Source organism: Canis lupus, chromosome 22, assembly GCF_003254725.2.
Source record: "Canis lupus dingo isolate Sandy chromosome 22, ASM325472v2, whole genome shotgun sequence".
Lineage (NCBI taxonomy): Eukaryota > Metazoa > Chordata > Mammalia > Carnivora > Canidae > Canis > Canis lupus.
Window position 1 is genome coordinate 56120007 of NC_064264.1, and position 16223 is coordinate 56136229.

General features: G+C 37.0%; 1 long non-coding RNA gene across 1 annotated transcript in view; it reads right to left on the reverse strand.

The window, feature by feature from the left end:
- Window positions 1-15982, reverse strand: part of LOC112656096 (uncharacterized) — a 29098-nt gene extending 13116 nt beyond the window's left edge. The window contains exons 1-2 of the long non-coding RNA XR_003134113.3: window positions 15646-15982; window positions 3463-3542 (exon numbers count right to left, since the gene is read on the reverse strand). This is a non-coding gene — a long non-coding RNA (uncharacterized LOC112656096). The remainder of the gene's footprint in view (window positions 1-3462; window positions 3543-15645) is intronic.
- Between the last annotated feature and the right edge of the window lie 241 nt (window positions 15983-16223).

Sequence of the window (16223 nt, forward strand, 5' to 3'; positions counted from 1 at the left end):
CTCAATACTGTTGCAACAGTTCTTTTGACAGATTTTGGCCCAAACTGCAGTTCTTCCTACAAATAGTTTTATGGGAGTTTGCCATATTGTGTGGTGCGTTTCCGTGGTTATAAAGATGAATGAATACCAAGTGATGTTGCGGCACAAAGATAATTTTTTTGCATGATCTAAAGAATCTCACACAGAGTGAGATGTGAGAATAAGTACAACTGCAAGAATGGGTCAGATAGAGGTAGCGAGGTATTATTTAGTGACAAAATGTTTGTTAAAGAAAGCTACTTTGAATGGAGGCATAAAGGCAATGTCTGTGAGAAATACTTAGGATGAAATATTTGCATACTTCAATGTGAAAAAAATCAGAAATGGGAATATCTTCATTTGGAGAGTGAAGAGTTAAGATGCAACGGACAAGATTGATCAATAGAAACAAGATGAATACAAATGATTTCTTAGGCATTCATCAAATTAGATAGTAAGAAAATGTACAAAGGGAATTTTTTCCTTAAAGTATTCACAAAATATAAAAGTTTCTATATGAAGAATACCTAGCAAGTGAGTGCCCTCACACTGATTATGAATCTTTAAAATTAAGAGTAAATTCAGTAGAAGTAATTTGTAAAGGGAGAAAAACAGCAAAGATATTAAACATTGATGCACGGCACTGATATTTTTCTGAAGACTTTTTTCAATAAGGTACTATTATTTTTAATTTTTAAAGTGTAGATTTTTTTAAGATAAGCAATATTTTTCAAAGCATCATTTTCTAGCTACTGAACTCAAATTTAGATAATGATTTCTTTATGCAAAATACCTATTTACTAAGGGTTTTGACTGCCTCAAATCATAGCATACTATAGTATTTTTACACTTGGGATTGTTTCTTGAAAGAAATTCTGGCTCAAATTCAGTAGAAATACATTGACAATCTTAAAACGAATATACGAAATATTGGGATCTTCCAGCTGACAGAGTTGGGGATACAGTCAGTGTCAGTTGAGCCATATTGGAGCTCAAGCTAAAAGGGAAATGTGAGTCCTTGTATATATACTTTTATTATTTTTTTAAGTAGATTTTATTTTTAATACTGTTTTAGAATTACAGAATAATTAAAAACATAGTGCAGCCAGTTCCCATGTACCTCCTTACCCAGTTTCCTGCTATTAATATGTTACATTAGTATGATACATTTGTTATAATTACTGAATCAATATTGGTACATTATTATGAACCAAAGTACACAGCTTATTCAGATTGTCTTTGTTTTAATATAACACTCTTTTTCTATTCCAGACTTCTATTCAGAATGCTACAGAGCATATAGCCATCATGTCCCCTTAAGTTCCTCTTGGCTGTGATAGTTTCTTAAACTTGTTTTTGATGCCCTTGACAGTTTTGAGGAGCGCTGGCCAGATATTTTTCAGGATGCCCCTCTATTGGAATTTGTCTAATTTTTTGTTTGTTTGTTTTTTGTTGTTGTTTTTCAAGATCAGACTGGGCTAATGTGTTCTGATGAGGAAGATCACAGAAGTAAAGTCCAACTCTTGTATCATAGCAATGTGATGATATATCAAGCATTAATGATCATGATGATGGCATGTAATGTGATCCGTGTTGATGCCAACATGGATCATATGACTGAGGTAGTGTTTGCCAGGTGTCTTCACCAGAAAGTTACTCCCCTTAACTTTCCATACTGTCCCTTTAGGGAAAAAGTCACTATTTACAGTCCATACTTAAGCAGAAGGGGTTTATGCTCTACCTCCTTAAGGGAAGAATATCTACATAAATTATTTCAAATTATTCTGCATGGGACGTTTATATAGTCTATTTATTTATTTATATTAGTAAGATTTCATGGATATTTAGACATTCATTTTATAATTTGAGTTATATTTCAACACTACTGTATATTGTTGCTCAACATGTTCCAGTTTTGGCCATTGAGAGCTTCTTTAATTGGCTCCTATGTCCCACTGACAGAATGCCATCAATGTAGATACTTATTTTCGTTAGTCTACCTTGTTTTCTGGCATTCCAGATCTTATAAACTCCATCAAATATATCTGCTGCACAGTCCTCAATTCAACTAATTTGCTCTGGAGCCCTGACTTCCTTTCTTAGAGAATGGTATTAGAAACCAAGATCTGGCCATTAGTGTACTTATTGCTACTGGAGTGTCCATTGCCTCCAGTCACTGAGCTGAAAGAACAAAGAAATAGATGTATGACCATAATATTTTTAAATGAGAAAGAAAAACTTTTTAAGGGAGCTAAGGTAGCTAGTAATCTGAAAATGAATTATTCTACACATATAATATTCTCATTTGTTTTCATGTTAAATTGTGTAAATATTCCAGATTAGCTATTTTCCCCAATACTTCCATTTTGGATATTTTTATTCAGCAGATATTTTGACAAGATTTTTTTAATGCATTTTAGGAGAATTAAATTTAGATGCTGCACATTTAGAACTCTTCTCGATTCACTTTAATTTGCTACAAATTACTGATTTACCCAATTAAAAATAGGAGTCCATCGAATGTTATTTATGCTGAATCAATTTATTTCAAAATACAATGATAAAAGATCACATTTAAGTCTTGAATGCCTTTTGAATTCTCACCACTTAATCTGTTTGGTTCATCCCCTGCTTTTTAGGAGCAATTTATAATATCTTCCAACTCAGAAGCTTTGTTTTGAATTTTTGCAATTTGCTAAAACTTTCCTAAGTTGACTTTCTTTGGATATTCAACATATTAAATATGAGTAGAGATTTTCAAATGACTTTGAACAAAATTGCAACTAAAGTTCAATATTACTTTAGGTATGAAATCAATTCTTCAAAGGATCAAACATTTCAAAACCTAACTGATGTTGGGTGGCAGAGTTAACTGCCATGCCAAAGGATTTTTTCTTACCAACTTCCTTCAAAAATTTGGAGTTGAGTTTTTGTAAGTGTAAAAATACTAAAATATTTGTGATCATTCTATATTTGACATAATATTGAAATTTATTTGGATGCAATTATGAATTATGTATACACCATAACCAAGATCTTAGGTTTCTTAATTTAGTTAAAGAATTGCTTTACCACAATGCTGTGACCAAAATATATATTATGTGTTATCATTAAAAGCAAACACATAAAACAACAGAACATATTGTCTTATCTTCAATGTTAAACTTTTCATTTGACTTTATAATAACATTTGTAATCATGTTTCACCTTTAACAGAAACTCCAAGAACCTTCCCCTGATTCTGCGAACTGAGTGAAAACTTAGAAGTCTTATTAGGATTAACTTCTTTCCCCTTTGAAGCACCTGATGGCACTGGTATAAAACTGGTGCTGTTTATTTAACTCCTTGACATATTCTTCCTCCAATGGAGCCAACATATGAAAGATTTCACTTTTTGCGAATGCACATGAAAATCTGGTATCAAAAAAACATAGTGTGGAGTACCTGGCTGGCTCAGAGAGTGAAACATGTGACTCTTGATCTTGAGTTTGTGAGTTCAAGGTCCATGTTGGGTGTAGAGATTACTAAAAAAAAAAAAAAAAAAAAAAAAAAATTAAAGAAATCAGTGAAATTAATTGAAAGAGTCATTGATCTAAGTGAAACATCATGCTTTACTGAATAATATGTAAATAAGCAGCTTTCCTAAAGCCGTCAGATAATATTTGGGTCAAGTCTCAAAAATAAAAACAAGCTTTAAAAGTAGATACTGGGGCTCTTTCAGAAGCAGTTGGTGACATCATTAGGACCCTCCTCCTCTCCCTCTGTGGATGGTGAACTTTGAAAAACAAGCTAATCCATGCAATTGCTTCATCAACATTCTTAGAAAATGGAAACTCAGTGCCATATTTTCATTGAAAATAAATATTTTTTTAGTTTTTAGTTGTCCAAAGTATTTATTGGAAAATAAGGAAAAGCATCATAAAACAATAATAAACAGTTGCATTTTTTTTACTGTAGGCTAAAGAGAGGACAGAGTCCTCTCTATCTGCTCTGTATCATGATGGCTCAGTCCCTATTTCCTACTCATTTTTTCACATCTATACAGGCTAGAGTTTCTCACATTTCCCCTGGAGACAGTTCACTTGGAGCTCAGTGGCTTCATGACTCTCACAGCACAAGGCAGTGGCCACTCACAACTGGCTATTGTTTGCATTTGACAAGCTGAAACAGTGGTGCAAGGTACTTCTCTTCTACTCTGGAGACTGGAAGAGTTAGCTGGCCCAATTACCTGAGTTTGAATCCACTTTGTTTTAGCTATCTTGCACTCTCCTTGAAAGGAAAATCAAGATACATGGTCAGTCTGGTTGTGACCAAATATCTCCTGGCTTATGCACAAGCTTCAGCTATGCAGAATAAGGACCAGGAGCTTCCAGTCTTGAGTTTATGGACCATGGGGAACCTGTGGTTGGGCTTCAGGGAGATCCCAAAACTGATTCATGGCTTTCATCAATTCTCAAAGAGGTTAACAGCTATTAAGAAAAATTATTTGAAACTTGGAAATTAGGCAAAAAATGCAATTGTATGTATGCTCTTTCCATATCATATTGGGTTATTGTTCATCAAGTTTACCCAATATATATTCAACATGTTTGACTTGGTTGTTTGCTTTATTACTATAGGGTAGGCTCCATGAAGTTACATGTTAATTGTGGATTTTTGTTCAGTAGGAAAAAAATAATCCCAAAAGACTTTGTTAGGTTTTTTGCTGTTGTTGTTCTATAGGATTTTAATCAGTTTTCTATTTAGCTTATCCCATCTCATTCGAATATCCAACTTTTTAAATGCATCTCCAGAGGATATATCCAAACCTCTCTTCTTCAGATGTTCTTGGATCCAGATTTGTCATCTTCCTGGTTCCTCCACTAATTAAGGAGGTGAATAAAACCCTTGAACACCTTCATTCTATTTAGGTACACAGAAAATATTCTTAACTTTTTGGAAATTATACATTGACAGTCCAAAATATTAAGAACCTCTGGTGTAGAGGGCTATCTGAAAGACACGAGGGGATACGTTTCTCATTCATCTCCCTACCCCCATCATGGAGTCTATAAAGCAAGGACAAGGATGTGTCCTAAACATAATAGTTATTTTGGAAAAAAGCAAAGGAAATTGGCTTTTATTCAGGAATCAATGAAAACAAGGATCTCCCTGTATGGTTGGGGCAGGTCTGTAAAACATAACTCCTGAGATCCTCTATCTCTGTCTGTATACTCTTCTGTGGTTATACCAAATTCACAGCTGCAAGTGCCTGTTCTCAAAAAGGAGGTTTTTCAGAATGGGGATCAACAAACAACCCTTCTTTCCATATCCAAAACACGTCTACACACAGAAGAACCGTATCAGGAGTGGAAAGATCAATCATAGGGAAAAGTGCATTATCTATGGTGGGCTCAGAGAAACATTCATTGATAATTTTATCCATTCACACATGCACTGATTTATTATTTCATTCAAAAAAGTGCTTGTGAGTACTTTCTTCATGTCAGGTGCCAGTTGAGGTTCTGGGGTTTCAAGGCAGATGTGGGTGGGGATTAAGCAATTAGTATACAGCTAACATATAGTAAAGTTTCAGGGAATATAATGGGGGCTAGGTGGGGATGATCCTTACCTACATTGTGGAGGAGATGACAATTTGGTGTCTCCTATGGTTGAGTGACAAAAGATGGAAGCAAATTGGAGAGACATGGGGAGTACAAATGGAAAGAACATAGCACCTCACCTCATGACTCTGGAAGGATTTGAGTATGAGGGAGGCACAACATTCCAGAGACATTGTGGTGTGAAAGGAAGCATAAGAAGAGTTAGCAGAGGCCAACTCAAAAAGGATTTTGAAGACCATCTTAAAAAGTTTTGTTTTGATATTTTCTAAATAGCACTTATAACTAGACTTCAAGTATTACCAAATGGTCAGGCTCTAGGGAAGAACTTTGGGGTATATTTATCCAAAAGAGAAACCTTCCTCAACCTTTATCTCCTGTTTTTTCTTTCATGAACTTCAAACTTTGATTGGAAACATAGGCACTGATTCAAACTGAAAGCTGGGCAATCTACCTTCACTCCTAAAATCACTATGTACTGATAGAAATAAAAGTTGGGGCACCTCGGGGGGCTCAGTAAGTCAAGCATCCCACTCTTTATCTCAATTCAGGTCTTAGTGTCAGGATCATGAGTTCAAGCCCCATGTTGGGCTCCATACTGGGTGTGGAGCCTACTTAAAAAAAGAAAAAGAAAGAAAGAAACAGATGTTAGCTAAATCATGAACTGTTCTGTATGGGAAGTAAAGCAATAAGTGAGGTAATAGGTTGAGAGAGGGAGGTATTTGGTCTGGACAGAGCAACAGTCTGTACATCTGTACAGCTGAAGGGAAGAGGAGGGTGCCTCCAGGGAAGGATTTTTAGAACACGCATTTCGAAAGTTTAAAATGCAATTAAAAAAATAATTTAAATAATTTAATTAAAAAAAATAAAAGTTCTTCATTTGTTTCTAAGCAGCAGGAAACAAGTGACCACAGACTTGTTAGACCACATATAGTAAGGTGCACTCTATAAAGAGCCAAAAAACACTTTACTTTAGTATACCCCTCCCCCCACCTAAACAACCTTGCAGTAGTGCCTTTGTGCATGTAAAAATATATTTCAATCTATAAATATTTGCCATGTAACCTTTCTTGGTAATAAATCTACTTCCAAGGAATTTATGAAAAGACCAGAGGGTAATTTATTTCATATGAAATTGTGGATTTGTAACTCCAAATGTGTTAGTTTTATGAATCATTTTCTCAGACTATATATTAGTGCAGATCCCTATTTTTTAATTTTTAATTTTTTTTTCTTTTTTCTTTTTTCTTTTTTTTATTTTATGATAGTCACACACACAGAGAGAGAGGCAGAGACACTGGCAGAGGGAGAAGCAGGCTCCATGCACCGGGAGCCCGACTCGGGATTCGATCCTGGGTCTCCAGGATCGCCCCTGGGCCAAAGGCAGGCACCAAACCGCTGCGCCACCCAGGGATCCCTTAATTTTTAATTTTTTAAAAAAATTTAGTACATATTTGTTTATCAATTGGAAGATTAACTGTGATCGATTTCTTTGGATAGTCTTTACTTGTTACCTCATAAGTGAGCCTTTTCTCACTATAAACCCCTTCAGCCTGTCAATGAAAACATTTGCTGTTTTCTGAGCACCCTAAGGAGTGATAACCCGCTTACCAGAGCTGGGTCCACCTGCCCAGCAGGTACTGGGTGCAGAGTGGAGAGAAGGAGAAACATTGTGATTTCCCTTAGTTAATTCTCTGATCTACCGGTGTTTCTGTTTAGAACACAATAACAACCTAGCTACAGAAAAGAAACTCCAGTGAATTTAAGAACTGAAGTCACCACTGCAAAGACCTAAGGCCATTTTTGTCAAGATTACTTTAGAGTCCACTGTGTTGGATGCATATCTCAGCCATTTTGGTGGTAAATGCTGGAAGGCTGTGGAGGGCAATCATTTTTACTTAGATTTTACAAGTAATTATTTACATGCAAACATAATGATATGAAATTTCCAAACTGTATTGTGTTTTTCATATAAGCAGGACTAGGCTTCAAATTTTATTGTTTTCTCAATATATATAAATATAGACATATAAATGTGTTATATATATAGGTATATATGAATATAAATAAATATGTATATATAAAATATATATTAATATGTAAAATATATATAAATATGTAAAATGTATATATATTAATATATATATAAAATATATATAAATATATATATATATATATGGAGACAGAGAGATATGAACAGTAGGAACATTGTATAGTCTCGTCAAAAACCTGCAGAGAAACTAAGGAAAATAAATGTACCTTTTCTCACTTGTCAGGAAAATATTTTTTCATGATTACAAAAAAATTGTTGTAAGCTTATTTCTTCTGGCATCTTTCAAACATTTAACATAACTTCTTCAGAAACTCCACAACTGAAAAACAAACATGCAAACTCTCCAGAACTATTTTGCATTCTTTGAAAAAGAATATAAATTGGAGACAGAAGTATATATGTAATCAAAGAAGAAGCTCAAGTCTGAACTTAGCCAACGAAGGCAGGTGATCTGGAGAGTTATTCTCATTTGGGAGTCCATTAACAGTCCATAAGTCTTGTTCTGGAAGCAGTGACAGTCTGACTAGAAATTTCAAGCCACAAGCCATAGCAACTTCAGCTCCTGGCAATAAATGTACTTTCAACTTTAAAACATGCTAATTGATAAGCATGAAAATTCTGAGATATTCTTCTCATAAAATAAAGCATAGATCAGCATGAAGGAGTGTTATCAGCTTCTGGCTAGGAATGCTCTGTAAAGTCTTTAGGGAAAAAAAGTTGATAGAAGATCAGCAAAGTTTTCAGGAGTGAAGGCAAAACCTTCCATGTTTTAGGAGATGAGAGGAGAGATTTCAGCGAAAGCAAAAGAATAAAAGAGCTCCCATTGTGTTCTAGGAACAAGAGAGCTACAACGATCTGTGCTGGAGAAGACAGGAAAGGTGATTTCATCCCATTGACGAGGTAAGGAGTGTGTGCCGCCTGCCAGAGGCAGGAGGAATAGTTGCTGTCCTGTGTTAGGATGTGGCAACCACAGAGCAGCTTGGCAAGGGGTAGGGACCACACCTACAGATGGGAAGGCAGGTCTAACTGCTACTCTAGTTGAGGGCTTGAGGTAAGGGGATGGCAGAAGGGGGTAACAGGCAAGTTGGGCTGACTGGGCCAAAGCAGAGGAAGAGAATGAAGATTGGGTTTGAATGGTCTGAATGTCCCAGTTGCTCATCATTGTGTGGATGCTAAGTGCTAAGGCAGTGCCTGACACAGTGCAGACAATAACTAGGGGTGGGATTAATGAATGGAAGGACAGAGTTGAAGATGACACCAGTATTTTGACCTTACCCAACTGATCTCGATAATTCTACCATTTAGAGGGAAAGAGGCTGGGACATGAAGCTGGTTTGAAGATGAATACGATAACTTAACATGCGGAGTTGGAAGTGAAGGTGATTTACCCAACAGAACGCATGCAGCAAGCAATGCAACTCAGGCAGAAAGGATTTGGTCATCTTCTGTATAAAGACAATAGGGGAATCTTGGGACTGGATGGTACATTCAAGAAACAGCGAATGGAAGAACAAATTTGGGTTCAAATTTAGAGCCGCCACCAGGCCTTCCTGTAATTATCAGCATAATCTGGTGAGGTGGGCACAAAAATGTCACTCGTGGTGGAAGAGCAGCCTGGGCATGAGAAAGATAGCACGGCCTGTTGAGGAGCATGGGGTTTGGGAACTGTAGAACCAAGGGCAGCTATTTGTACCCCAGGGCACAGCAGCCTCAGAATGAGGCCCAAGGGATAGATATTGGAAACTGAGCAGAGTCCACAGTTGTCATTGAGACCCTCCAATGTACTTTGGTTTGGCTGGCTTTGACTTCCAAAGCAAATACAAACCAGACCTTGTCTTATACCTAATCTCACTGCTTGTTCCTTTCCCTACCAAATTATTCTGTTCTGGTTGGAACTCTCTGTGTATTTATAGTCACTAGTTTAGCTATCACATTTCAGTTCAAACATAAGCCATTAAAATGACTTATAAGGTAAAATGTAAATCTTTTCCCAGCAAGCAGTCTATTTATACATTTTTTTTTTCTTGAAAATAATTAAGGGCTTATTCATGCTTTTGGATTTCTTTCTCCTGACATGCATTTTTATATCACTATTAGCAAATGGTATCAGACGCGAGATAATCTCCTCTAGCTATCCACAGGAGGAAAGCAAATATGTACCGAATCACACCTAGAGTTATCTACACCTCGGCTTTCTGAAGCTTTTTCTGCCTTACACTTATTTAACAATGAGGTGGATCCTGGCCCTGGTGCAGAGCAGGATAGGTACTAAGATTAGCAGAATGGATTGATTAAAGTATTGCATGCCCCTCCCGCCCCCGCCCCACCCATGCAATGACCCATCACTGAGAAGAATCTCAAGTGGTCCCTCCAGAGAGGGATGAGGGTCTGAAATCAAGAAGGAAAGAGTGGTTTAAAGGAAGCCTTGGCTAGTTCAGAGCTGGTTCATAAGCTCAAATCACTTCCCCACCCCAAAGATAGAGCCACTCCTGGGCCCAGAAGTGTTATTTCTCCATCAACTGAAATTTAAATATCACGGCAACATGTCTTACAAGAGTTTATTGAACTGAGATATATTTCACTCAGATGGGGATGCTGTGGCCTTCCAGAACAGGTTGACTTTTCAAAATGACTTCCTAATTTTCCCCACATTGCTCTCCTTCCCAGATTAAGAACATATTTATGACAGAAAACTGTAATTCATCTTTGAATCCCCACAGCCTGGCATAGAACTTGACAGATACCAAGTACCACAAAATGGTGGATGCATGAAAGAGTCAAAAATCAAGGTGAAGATGTTAAGATGTCATCCATGTTAAGATGGATGACACTAAAGTCCTGTTTACCTTTCAGGATTCCCAGAGTTTACCTTTTACCCCAAGACAAAGCTCACATGGTCTGGTGTTTCTCTTTCTCTCTCTCATCACTAGTTCCCACCACAAACAAAACAAGATGACCAAATGCAACAAAAAGAAGTTAACAGATAAAATTAATCACAGAAAAGAAGAGTCTGACATTTGACTGAATGGATCAGCTGGGCTAAAGAAATTAGGGAAAAGAGCAGAAACAGATAGAACAGTGGGACAGCAGAGGGTACTCTGTAGAGAATGGCTTCAATGTTCCTGCCATGTCATAGCACAGGGTAGTTATCAAAGCAGTGCTTCTCACTCTGTGATCAAGACCCCTGATGGCTGAGAAATCAGTGTATGGGTTGGCGTGGACCTCACAAAGCATAACAGAAGAGCAATAGCATGAAGTGAGAAGTAAAAGAGGAAAATTCACGAAACTTCTGATATACTTGTGCATGTAGAAATAACCAGGTCGTAGTCTCATGAGTTCATATTAAAAAAGGTTGGAAAAACAGTGTATAGAGGGATGCTAAAATAAATTATGCTCTGAAAGGTAGGGGGATTTCATCTTCTCTAGGCCTAAGATACTTTCTCCCTAATTGCTCTGGCTGACCATCTCCGAGCTGTGACAAGTCACCACCAGACCTATTCCATAAAATCACCGACTTTGAGTGGCTACAGGCATAGCTTCACCATATAAAAGACACTGCCATCTGTGGGGCATTTTTCAAATACTATAAAGACATTGCTGGTTGCAGGGAAGGTCAGGCTGATTTGATTCTATAACAGAAAAGCCTGTTCGAGAATACGTGAAAAGAAAAGTCCTTTCATTATTTTCTTACTCCCTTGGCTCTCAGCTGACAGAAGGCTTAGTGCATCTGTTAAGTGCTTCACAGAATAACTTGGAATCAATCACGAGGAGCACACTTATTGTTTGGATGCAAATTTTGACTAGAATGACTTGATAAAAATTTATTGACCTTTGCTGCAAAAAAGTGTTCATTAATTATCTATCCTTCATTTTCTTAGAAGACCCATTTTAATATAGCTTACTCTCTCTATATGTTATGTCCATGTTCCATTTAGATTTTATTTTTTTTAGATTTATTTATTTGAGAGAGAGAAAGAGAGAACGAGTGCTTACATGCACGTGCATGAGTGTGGGGAGGGGCAGAGAGAAAAATTTTCAAGCAGATTCCCCACTGACCCTGGAGCCCTATGAGGCTCGATCTCATGACGCACAAGATCACGACCTGAACCAAAATCAGCAGTTGGGCATTTAACAGACTGAGCCACCCAAGCACCCCACGATTTTGTTATTTATATCACTACTATTTAGTTAGCTTCTGTACATATGTATTTGTTTGTTGATTTACTCACTTTCATTCATCATCACAGAATTTTAACAATGTTCCAGTTATATGCTAGATGCCAGGGAATGAGAAGACACGGTTCTGCCTTTAGGAAGGTTGTAGCTTAGCTGGGGAGAAAGACAAATAGAAAAGCCAGTGTGATGAGTTTCTTGATAGGGTGCTCTGGGAATACTGAGGATGGACATTAAGATTGGACCAAGTGTCAAAGAGAGGAATCCTGGAAAAGTGATTCTTGAGTTTTTTTTATAGTTTATCCTGCACTATATGAGGAATTTGAGATTCCAAATCTTTTGTGTTCATCTTATCATTTCCCTTAGTGGGAAGATAAATGTTATTCTAAGAGCTAGGAGCTTTCCTGACTGGCCCCATGTTTTTTTCTAACCTCGACTTCGATTCTCATAGGTGAATTAAATGCATTCCTGAAACTGGTCGATTGACTGCTCCTACATATATTCTTCCTTGATTTCTAATTAATTATTTCAAAACCCACACCAGAGAAAGTGGAGATCATTAAATATGTCAATTCTTTTCCTTCTTCCCAGCTAAAACTTTTGGTTGTATCCATACCCAATCCAAATTCCATCCCTCTTGCTTCAGGGAAAATACATACTTTCTCCTTTCTCTTACTGACCATCACTCTATGTTCCCTATGAATTTGCACTCATCTCTCTTTCTGCCTCTTCTCTCTCCTGCTCTTTCTCTGTATTTTACCAGGTGGTTGCATCCATTTTGTGGCTTCGATGACTGCACAATGACTGATGACTCTGAAAACAATGTCTAGCTAAGACTTTTCACTCCAGACCCCCACCTGCATTTCCAGCTGAGACTGGAACCAGTTCTACTTTTCAACCTGAAGGAAACAGTATTAATTAGATGGAAATAGATTAATCAACTATTATTTGTGCGAGAATAAATGGACATCAGTGTTAGCTGAGTGGCGAGATCCAGTATATATGCTAAATGGCCTTTCCTATGTCATATAATCCTCATACAACTCGATGTGATAGGTATGATTGTTATCTTAATTTTATTTTTTATTTATTATTTTTAAAAAAGATTTTAATTATTCATTTGACAGAGAGAGAGAGAGAGAGAGAGAGAGAGAGAATGCTTGCACAGGCAGGCGAGGAGCAAAAGGGTAGAAGGGGATCAAGCTCTCTGCTGAGCAGGGAGCCTGATGTGGGGCTTGATCCCAGGACCCCAGGATCATGACCTGAGCTGAAGGCAGACATTTAACAGACTGAGCCACCCAGGCACCCCTGTTATCCTAATTTTAAAGATAACAAACTTTAGAGAGACAAATTAAAATTTTCTCCAGGCCATGTACTTCATACTTAGCAGAATGCAGTCACAAACACAGGCCTAATCATAGTCCAAATTCCTTGTTTTTAAACACCTCACTATATTGCTCTCAAATATAAAGACTTTTTTAAGCATTCTTCAGTGATTTGTGTTCATTTCACTAAAACTCCTACGAGTAAATATGTTGTTTATCCTCTAGCTTTGCCAACTAGAGACTAGAATACAAGGAACATGAGGAGGGGCTTAAAAATTAAGTGTGCTCACATAGTGAAGGGCATATCTGGGAATTAAATACAAATTTAGCAATGCATATTATAGAGCATAATGAACCAGCACAAACTACAAGAGTAAACTTTAAAAATTTGACTCTCACACCGTTTACATTTTGAATTTCAGTAAATTTTGAAGACTGTAATATTGATATAAAAATATTTATTTGATAGAATATAGCTTTTCTAAGCTCATATAAAAGCAAGACCTAGTAATTCTTAAAATCGCTAATCAAGAGAGCTTGCCTTTCTTTTTTTAGTATTATTTTAAAATGAGCATCCTTAGGAACTATTCTTTTTCAGTACATTATGAGCTAAACTCTTTTGTGATTTGTTATCTGTGATGACAAAATGAAATATTACTGCACAAATTCTTTTTTTCCCTAAAATAAGAGCTAACTGCTGAGACAGCTCCCATGAATAGGTAGATAAGACTGGCTTCAAATGACCAAAAGAGGAAAATCAACCTATCAAATGCCTTACAAAGTCAAGCAAAGAGAGATAATTTTGTTCCTGAATAATCATAAGGTCTTGGAAAGAAACAATATTAAATTGCTTGCTTACGGACAATCTAGAGGACTGGGTTTTTGTTCTGGTGGATAGATATCTCTCTCCTGATTCCGTGCACTCTCTCACAGGGTCATAAGGAGTCTTATCCCGTGTCGTTGACAAATCAAAAAAAAAAAAAATCCCTAAAGAAATAATTCTAAAGGACAGAATCAACAGGAAGAAGATAAAATGACAAATGTTAAATTTGAACAAACTATTTGGAGGATAGATGGTAAAGTCAATTATGGAAAAATTTTGGTTATTTTCAAAAGCCCAATGCAAAAAAGCATAATTTCTCACCGTTTTCCCCCAGAAGTTATGGGCTTAAACATAGGCAGTACCTAAATATAAGCTTTTGCTAGTATTTGTATTATTTTCATTACTGAAGAAAATACTATGCAACTTCCCTGATTTAAACCTTCTCCCATTCATTGTTTTCAGAACACTCCAGACAAGTCCTGGCTCATCCTCAGTAGCTTACTGCTTGGAGTCCAGCAAACATCCTGTCTGATTGTTGCAGTTAATATTCTAGGTTTAGGCTGAGAGTCTGTGAGTAACTTCTACTCTTGTGCGATTATTCAGATGGCCACAGGCTATGGGCCAACCACTCACAACAAACAGCTTCTGCTGCTGACCGGATGACACTTGGCACAGAACTAGACATCTAATAGGTTCTTACTAACAATTTTCATTACAGCTTAGTAGGTAACTCTCTGGCTATGTCTATACGGTGCAACCAAATTATCCTTAGGTAAGAGGTCTTGTGATTTCTGACTCTCTTATTTTTTTTTAAGATTTTATTCATTTATTCATGAGAGAGAGAGAGAGAGAGAGAGAGAGAGAGAGGCAGAGACACAGGCAGAGGGAGAAGCAGGCTCCATGCAGGGAGCCCGATGTGGGCCTCGATCCTGGGACTCCAGGATCATGCCCTGGGCAGAAGGCAGGCGCTAAACCGCTGAGCCACCCAGGGATCCCCCTTTCTTATTTTAAAGTCATGTCTACCTATCTTGATTCTTAAAAGCACAATCTCACTTGTGCTGTATACAATACCATGTTTCGAATTTGAAATGTATTTTTTTAAAATTTTATTTATTTAAGAGAGAGAGAGAACACAAGCAGGGGGAGCAGCACAGACAGAAGGAGAAGCAGATTCCCTGTTGAGTAGGGAGCCCAATGTGGGGCTCGATCCCAGGACCCTGGGATCATGACATGAGCTGGAGGCAGATGCTTAGCTCACTGAGCCACCCAGTCCCCCCAATTTGAAATGTATTTTAAGAAGAGGTGACAAAATTTTCCTTGAAAGCTGCTCTGATATTTTTCTTGGATATAATGAATGTAGATATTGATTAATTAAAAAGAAAATCCCAATATCCTGTCTGAAGTAGTTTGGGACCTAGAACAGAAGGAAAGGTGTAAAAGTTGTTAGTTGTATCATGAACGTAGTGAGATAACGTTGAATTGAAATATATCTTTCGAGAACCATCATAGCATCAAATTAAATATGAAATATAAGCATTTAATTTCACATAATCTTATGTTTTCCTTTTTAAAAATTATCTTTAATAATTTTTTATGACTTCATATCCAAAATGTCAGCCATAATACTGATATGCCCTTGAAATCACTACTTACCTTTAGAAAATAATACCCACGCAGTGGTCATGGTCTGTAGAAAAAATATGAGTCCTCTCATATAAAAAATATCTCATACCACCTATGCACATTAGGCTATTGATTTATCACTTCTGAAAAATCTGATTTACTTGGGAATCTGATTAATGGTGATGAGCCTGTCCTTAAAAAGATTCTCCATTGAATTCCTACACTATTTGTTTTTAAAGCAAGTTCCATGGGGCCAATCAGCTCTTCAAACCATTGTTTTTCAATGCCTTGACTATCAGTTGTGGTTCCCCCAACTAGCTCTTGCTCTTACGGCCAAGGAGAGCCATCTTCTGAGCAGTTTCTCTTTATTGTGTCAGAGAAAACAAAGTTGACTCTGTTCTGGAGGGATCTCTTTGTAGCCTGCATAGCAACATTGTAACAAAAGCCAATCTTAAAATATGCAGTACTCAGATAATTTCTAGCCAAGAAAGATGAATTCATTTGGAAGTTCAAACTAGCTATGCCATTGGCTGTTGGTACTGTCAATTAGCAGGATTTATTCACATTTAGTTTATCAAACCAAAAATGGTGACTACCATTTATCATAA